Source organism: Colobus angolensis, unplaced genomic scaffold (genome assembly GCF_000951035.1).
Source record: "Colobus angolensis palliatus isolate OR3802 unplaced genomic scaffold, Cang.pa_1.0 Scaffold271, whole genome shotgun sequence".
In the NCBI taxonomy this organism is placed as follows: domain Eukaryota; kingdom Metazoa; phylum Chordata; class Mammalia; order Primates; family Cercopithecidae; genus Colobus; species Colobus angolensis.
The window spans coordinates 2,385,127-2,393,656 of NW_012115944.1; the positions used below are offsets into that span (position 1 = coordinate 2,385,127).

An 8,530-nucleotide genomic window follows, 5' to 3' on the forward strand; every position below is an offset into this window, starting at 1 on the left:
ATATATTTAAACAATGTTGGCCCCCACAATGGTTCATGCTTGTAATCCCAGTGCTTTGGGAGGCTGAGGCAGACAGATCACTTGAGGTCAGGAGTTAGAGGCCAGCCTGGCCAACATGGCAAAACCCCATCTGTACTAAAAATACAAAAATTAGCTGGGCGTGCTGGTGCATGCCTGTAGTCCCAGCTACCAGGGAGGCTGAGGTAGGAAAATTGCTTGAACCCGGGAGGTGGAGGTTGCAGTGAGCCGAAATCACGCCACTGTGGTCCAGCCTGGGCGAGAGAGCAAGATTCCATCTATAAAAAAAAAGAAAACAATTTGATAACTTTATTTGGGATTTTCAATGATTAGCAGTTAGTTCTCATTCACACCAACTGTAGATTTTTTTAAAGCGGTAACAGGTGCATAGGCAACCGAAGTATAGAGCTTGTTTGCTAAATCTTTATCTTCATTACATTTTCTGGACAACCGAACATGGATACAGTATGAGACATTCCTTATTCCTTTGGCCCAGACAGCTTTGTTGAGCCTGGTATCAAAGTGCGCATCTGGAGTTCCCATCTCTTTCGTGGCAAGTTTCCGGAGCTCTTTGAGTGCCTGAGGAGCACGCTTTTTGAAGCCCACTCCATGAATGCACCTGTGAATGTGATGGGGTATTCTCGGGGCACCATCTTGTTGATGGCAGAATGGCCCTTCTTCTTCTCATCACCCTTCTTTGCAGGAGCCATTCTGCTGGGCCCACGTTGGAAAGGAAACTGGTCGCTATTCTTATATCATAATTAGCAGTAAAGCTAGTCTCATCTTCCACTACTTCCCCTCTTCCTCCCTCTACTCCAGCCCCTTGGCCTTGCTTCTTTCCCAGAGGGCCTCGACCCTAGCTTTCCCCTCTGCCTCACATGGCATTCCCCCAGATATCCTCCTGCTTGACTAATTTCCTTGTCTCCTGCAAGTTCTTAGCTCAAACCTTTCTCTTTTTTTTTTTTTTTTTGAGACAGGGTCTTGCTCTGTTGCCCAGGCTGGCATGCAGTGGCGTGATCATGGCTCACTGTAGCCTCGACCTCCTGGGCTCAATTGATCCTCCCAAGTCTCCACAGTAGCTGGGACTACAGGCATGCATCACCACGCCCGGCTAATTTTTGTATTTTTTGTAGAGACGGGGTTTCGCCATGTTGCCGAGGCTGGTTTCGAACTCCTGAGCTTAAGCAATCCGCCCACCTTGGCCTCCCAAAGTGAAACTTCACTTTCTTGATGAGGCTCACCCAGACCTCCTTATTAAACACTGCTGCCTCCCCCATCCCCTCACACCCTCCCTTAACTTGCTTGATTCTTTGTTTCCTCCAGCCTTCTCCACCTTCTCACATACCATATAATCTACCTCCCTGCTTATTGTTTATTTCTGTCTCCCCCTTCTAGAATCTAAGTTCCACGAGGGAAGGGATCTTTGTCTGTCTGTTGTCTTCACTGATATATTCTGAGCACCTAGAACAGTGTCTGCACATAGTGGGTGCACAAGAACTATTTGCTGAATGAATGAAGCTTAATAGGACCTTCAAGATAACTGAGTCCAATCCCCTCATGTAATTGATGAAGAAAGGAGCCCTAGGTCTTTGGGCAAGACGAAGGTTTGCCCAGGGTCACATAGACTGTGGGAAAATTCTTATTCTTCTAAATGAATATAATCTAAAAGCCGGACTTGTTTCTATCAGTTAATTTTCTAAGCTCTAATTTTATTTTATTTTTTAATTTGTGTTAGGTATTTTCCCCAAGGGATCTGAAGCAGTGGACAAGATGACAGGCAATATAGAATGGAACAGTTAGGAGTCCAAATGGAAGAGATATCATCTAAAGGAAGAGGGAGTCAGCCTAACAGGCACTAGGTCATAGTTAATTACTCTAAGGGGGGCAGAATTTGGCTCTGAGTCCTCTGGCAGCTGAGGTTAAACGGGAAGCACGTGGGACTCCATAACGTTGCTTGTCTGAGCTAAGGAAGACTGAGTGCTCCACAGAGACTCATGTCCAGAAGGAACCTGGTCCTGGAGAACCCTGTGTAATATCCCTTTGGCCCCACACTGGACAATGTTCACCAAAAAAACCCAAAGTCATGGTTGAAGAACATAGTCGTTTTGTCTGCAAAAACTAAGAGTGTAATATTAAATCACATTATAGGCTGGGCATGGTGGCTCATGCCTGTAATCTCAGCACTTTAGGAGGCCAAGGAAGGTGGATCATTTGAGGCCAGGAATTCAAGACCAGCCTGGCCAACATGGTGAAACCCTGCCTCTGCTAAAATTACAAAAATTAGCCAGGGCTGGCCGGGTGCGGTGGCTCATGCCTGTAATCCCAGCACTTTGGGAGGCCGAGATGGGCGGATCACAAGGTTGGGAGATCAAGACCATCCTGGCTAACACAGTGAAACCCTGTCTCTACTAAAAATACAATAAATAAATAAATAGCCGGGTGTGGTGGCAGGCGCCTGTAGTCCCAGCCACTGGAGAGGCTGAGGCAGGAGAATGGTGTGAACCTGGGAGGTGGAGCTCGTAGTAAGCCGAGATCACGCTACTGCACTCCAGCCTGGGTGACACAGCGAGACTCCGTCTCAAAAAAAAAAAAAAATTAGCCAGGCCTGGTAGCATGAGCCTGTGATCCCAGCTACCTGGAAAGCTGAGGCATGAGAATCGCTTGAACCCAGGAGGCAGACATTGCAATGAGCCAAGATCACACCACCGAACTCCAGCCTGGGCGACGGAACAAGACCCTATCTCAAAACAAACAAACAAACAAACAAAACACATTATAGTTCTTGTGGTTCAGGTGAATTATATTGTGATGATCCAGCTGAAAATGAAGATGAAAACTAAAGAATCTAGAATAAACCTGTCTGGGAATATCTTCTATTATTATCCACCAATGTCTCAAATCTTTGATAAACATGAAACCACAGGTAACTCGTGGTTTGGATTTGTTGAATACATCAACAAATGTTTATTGAGTTTCTACTACAAACCTTCTCCTCTTTCCTTTGCCGACTCTGTGTCTGGGACTCCCCAGGCCCAGCTATCTCTAAGGCAGAGAGGAAGAGCACAGAGATGAAAGGGAAAGCCAGCTCTGTTTCTTCAAGTTACATAAAGTCTTTTTTGTGTTTCTGAGATAGAGTCTCGCTCTGTCACCCAGGCTGGAGTGCAGTGGTGTCATCTCGGCTCACTGCAAACTCTGCCTCCCGGGTTCAAGTGATTCTCCCCTCCTCAGTCTTCTGAGTAGCTGGGATTACAGGCATGCACCATCATGCCCGGCTAATTTTTATATTTTTAGTAGAGACTGGGTTTTGCCACATTGGCCAAGATGGTCTCAAACTCCCGACCTCAAGTGATCTGCCCACCTCGGCCTCCCAAAGTGCTGGGATTACAGGTGTGAGCCACCGCACCCAGCCAAGTTTCATAAAGCCTTTGCCAGAGTTTATCTTAAACTCTGACTGCACATCCAGCAAATTCACCTTTTCTGGCCACTAGGACGTTGTCCTCCACTACACAGCGGGGACAGTTACTGACTTCTGCTGATGCCTTTTCAAAAACCTAGTTCTTTTATAGAGCCTCAGAACATCCTATGAATATTAACTAATATATTTTAATAAATGTGAATGCAATTTTTCTTTTAGACCCCTCATCTTTTATTATTTTTTCAATTTTGAAGATTTTCTAGGGCATGTTTTTCTGTCTGGTACACTTGTTACAAGTAGAGGTCACCATGGTCATCTTCAACTGTCACTCCCCACCAACCCCTCCACCCCACCTCACTCTGCCGAGTTCTGCCTCTCTCTGTCACAGATGTGGCACACACATGAAATATTTTTTCTCCACCTGGCATTGGTTCTCCATTTTGACAATCCTTGGCTGTGAGAGGGCCCAGGGGCTTGAACATACCAAGTGGCCTCAGCTACCAACTGAGCAACTTCCCCCTTGACAGGCATGACTGGAAAACCTGACTTCTCTGGGCAAAGCCTCACACACTGCAGGGACCATGTCTGTCTGGTTCTCTGATGTATCCCCTGTATTTAGCTTAGGATCTAGACCCTTCATAGGCACTCAAGAATTTCTTGCAAACAGGTCAGGTGCAGTGGCTCATCATGTCTGTGATCCCAGCACTTTGGGAGACTGAAGCAGGTGGATCACTTGAGGTCAGGAGTTCAAGACCAGCCTGGCCAACATGGCGAAACCCTGTCTCTACTAAAAATACAAAAATTAGCTGGGCATGGTGGTGCATGCCTGTAATCCCAGGCTGGGTTCTGCTCCAATCAAACCCCAGGCTTTTGCCTGAATGGCCTGGATTAGTCTGTTTCAACCACATGGATCAGTTGGTTCCATCTTGAAAAAAGGGACTGGTCGGGGGCTGCCATGATCCTGCTGTGTGCAAAGCACTGTGGGAAGGGCCTGGGTAGGCCTATGGTAGGCTTTGCAGAAGAGCTTTTAGTCTGTATCAGTTCTTTGGGGTATCTGCTTGCCTGGCGTCTTCCATGCAGCCATGGAATTGCAGAGCTCAGCACAAACCAGACGCTTGCTGTTTGTTGAATAAACTCTGATAAGCAAAGGCGGTGTGTTCAACTATGTGGAGTCATGCTGTCTTAATTTTCACTTTTTGATTCAGCTATCACAGCCCATATGCCAACACCTCCACAAAACAGAGAGAAGCACCTGTGTTAGTCTTGGCACAAGATCTGCTGCGAGGGCAGGATGGGGGCATCCTTTTTCTCCGGTGTGCTGTGCACATGCGTGTGTGCATGTGTCTGAGTGCATGGACATGTGTGTTTATGCACATGTCTACTTGTGTATACTCGGGGACTGAGGTCTTCACAGTCACATAACCTTGAGATGGTGCTGCGAGGCTGGGCGTGGCAGCTCACGCCTATAATCCCAGCACTTTGGGAGGGCGAGGCAGGCGGATCACGAGGTCAGGAGTTCAAGACCAGCCTGGCTAACATGGTAAAACCCCATCTCTACTAAAAGTACAAAAATTAGCTGGGTGTGGTGGTGCGCACCTGTGATGAGATTACATTACCTGAGTAGCTGAGGCTACTCAGGAGGCCAAGGCAGGAGAATCACTTGAACCCAGGAGGTGGAGGTTGCAGTGAGCCCAGATTGTGCCACTGCACTCTAGCCTGGGTGACAGAGTGAGACTCCATCTCAAAAAACAAACAAAAAAAACTATTGCAAAGACCCTCGCAAAAGGACAAAAGTGTCCTTTTAGCACTGTAAGTTGGTAAAGAATATGCCCTCATGCCCTTGAGGACCTTTTGCAATGGCTACGGGGTCTTCTAGATGTCGGATCCACTTCCTGAGTAGATCTGTAACACTGGAAAGGGAAGACTCCTACAAACATCTCACAATCTAGCAACTTTCCCCTTGAGAGGCATGACCGGAAAACCTGACTTCTCTGAGTAAAGCCTTGAAAGCTCCAGGGACCATGTCTGTCTGGTTCTCTGATGTATCCCCTGTACATAGCATAGGATCCAGACCCTTAGTAGGCACTTAAGAATTTCTTGCAAACCGGCCAGGCCTGGTGGCTCATGTCCATAATCCCAGCAGTTTGGGAGGCTGAAGCAGGTGGATCATGAGGTCAGGAGTTTGAGACCAGCCTGACCAACATGGTGAAACTCTGTCTCTGCTAAAAATACAAAAATTAGCTGGGTATGGTGGTGCATGCCTGTAATCCCAGCTACTTGGGAGGCTGAGGCAGGAGAATTGCTTGAACCCGAGAGGCAGAGGTTGCAGTAAGCTGAGATTGCACTGCTGCACTCCAGCCTGGGCGACAGAGCGAGATTCTGTCAAAAAAAAAAAAAAATTCTTGCAAATATCCTGTAATCCCAGCTATTTGGGAGGCTGAGGCAGGAGGATTGCTTGAGCCCGGGAGGCAGAAGTTGCAGTAAGCTGAGATTGCACTGCTGCACTCCAGCCTGGGCGACAGAGCGAGATTCTGTCAAAAAAAAAAAAAAAATTCTTGCAAATATACTCAATAAGATGAGGCCACTGAGTGGCTGGTTAGGCTCATTCACCAGCTATGCTATCCATTCCTGCTTGCCAGCCTCAAAGAACGTGATTGAAAGTTTTATATAGAGGGCATGACTTATCAATCCCAAACTTGGTTTTGCAACAAACATCACATTACTTCATTGTCATTAAATGAAAGAGAATCTGCCTCTGATCTCCCATTCTGCCAGACTGTTGGGAAAGTTAATGTTTGTCTCAATTGGAAAATCCCGTCTTCCCTCTAGGGTGGCACAGGAATCTGGAAGGCTCCTGTGGTTCCTAGAAAACAGAGGAAGGGGAAGGGACTCTGGTTATAGTCACTGCTCAAGCTCCTTGAAGTCCAGGCTTCCAAGGTCCACAGAAGGCAGGTGGTCCACTGGCTCCCGGCCACATGAGGTGCATGGGATCTCTGCCAAGGCTGTAAGACCCAGGGCCTGGGATCCAGCTTACCTGGGTAACCCAGGGCCTGTAGTCTAGCCTTCCTGGGTGCTCTGGGCATCAGCCATTTTCCTGAGAGACTCTCCATCACCTGGAGGCAGAGAGTGGATCCCTACAGCTTTCTCTTTCTAGTTTTGGGGGCAGTTTATTATCTGCTGGTGAGAAGCACACAAATTGGGATTTCTAGAGGTATGTGTGGCAGCAGGGACAGGAAGGAGCCCAGGGAGATTAACAACAAATTAATTCTGTAAATGACCCTGCCACAGCGGCGCAATGGAAGGACAGCCTGCCTCAAATCTAAATCATTGTGGTCATTCTCTAAATAATCAAAACCTCAAATGTTTAATCTGCACATGCCAAAGGGTCTATTGAAATGACTGTAGTCAAGAGCTTCCTGATGAAAATAACTTATGAAAATAACTTTTAATTTTTTAATTTTTATTTGTTTTTTTTTGAGACAGAGTCTTGCTCTGTCACCAACGCTGGAGTGCAGTGGCACGATCTGGGCTCACTGCAACCTCCGTCTCCTGGGTTGAAGCAATTCTTCTGCCTCTGCCTCCTGAGTAGCTGGGATTACAGGTGCGCACCACTATGCCTGGCTAATTTTTGTATTTTTAGTAGAGACAGGGTTTTACCATGTTGGTCAGGCTGGTCTCAAACTCCTGACCTCGTGATCTGCCCGCCTTAGCCTCTCAAAGTGCTAAGATTACAGGCATGAGCCACCGTGCCCGGCCTATTTTTTATTTTTATCTTTTTGAGACAGTGTCTCACTCCATTGCCCAGGCTGGAATGCAGTGGCGCCATCTCAACTCACTACAACCTCCACCTCCCGGGTTCAAGTGATTCTCCTGCCTCAGCCTCCCAAGTAGCTGAGATTACAGGCGTGCACAACCACACCCCAGCTAATTTTTTTTTTTTTTTTTTGGTATTTTTAGTAGAGACAGGGTTTCGCCATGTTGGTCAGGCTGGTCTCAAACTCTTGACTCCAAATGAACTGCCCGCCTCAGCCTCCCAAAGTGCTGGATTACAGGTGTGAGCCACCGTGCCCAGCCGAAAAGAACTTTTAAAATTTGCTATCTTTTTCATCTGAAACTAACCCTGCCAGAGACACCATCTGCAAACTGAGCTCGTCTTGGCCCAGGGATACACACTTTTAACCAATGGCTGGTGGTGTGATGGGCTTCCAGAGACAGTGTTAGGTTCTGCTTTAGGTCTGTCGTTGGAAGGCACTGAAATCCACTCTTTTTCCTTTCCTAGAATCCAGTCCCAGACTCTGTAGAAGTCTTGGGAGGAGAATGGGAGATTTCCTCATGCTACAAATTCTGGCCCAAACAACCCAGTCCCTGAGGAGGGTGTGTTGGTGTACCAGAAACTGATGGAACAGTGCCCGGCGTCACGCCAGACCCTCCTGTGCCAAGAGGTTCCAGGAAAACCAGCACACCCCAGGACTGGGAGGAAGTAAGGCAGCAACTGGGGACTTTTTCCTAATGAGTCCAATAAATCCTTGGAAAAATAATCCACCAAGGGTCAAATATATGTAGAAAACAACTTTGAAGGCTTTTGGAGCCTTTTTTTTCCCTAAAAAGAGAGAAAAGTAAAAAATATTCCAGGCATTGGCTTTCAAAAACAAACAAACAAACAAACAAAACAAAACACAACAAGAACAACCCTGGGAATATAAAATTCTTCAGGATATACAAGAAATATATAAACTTCAGGCCAGGTGCCATGACACGCACGTGTAGTCCCAGCTACTCAGGAGGATCGTTTGAGCCCAGGAGTTTGAGGCTGTGGTGTGCTACGATCACACACACCTATGAACAGCTACTGCACTCCAGCCTGGGCAGCAAAGGGAGACCTCGTCTCTAAAATAAATACAACTAAATTTTAAAAGAGAAGTTTATAAACTTCAGTTACGTATTCTGGCCAATGAATGGGAGGGAGACAAAGAGAAAAGCTGAAATAGAGGAGAAAAAGGAAGGGAAAGGAGGATGCAGAGAAAGAATGAGAGAGGAGAGTGAGGGAGAACTTTGAAGAAGGTCAGAGAAAGAAAACAATAGGCCAGGTGCCCTGGT

General features: G+C 46.9%; 1 pseudogene; it reads right to left on the bottom strand.

The window, feature by feature from the left end:
- Positions 1-354: 354 nt before the first annotated feature.
- Positions 355-728, bottom strand: LOC105515998 (annotated as a pseudogene).
- Positions 729-8,530: the final 7,802 nt, after the last annotated feature.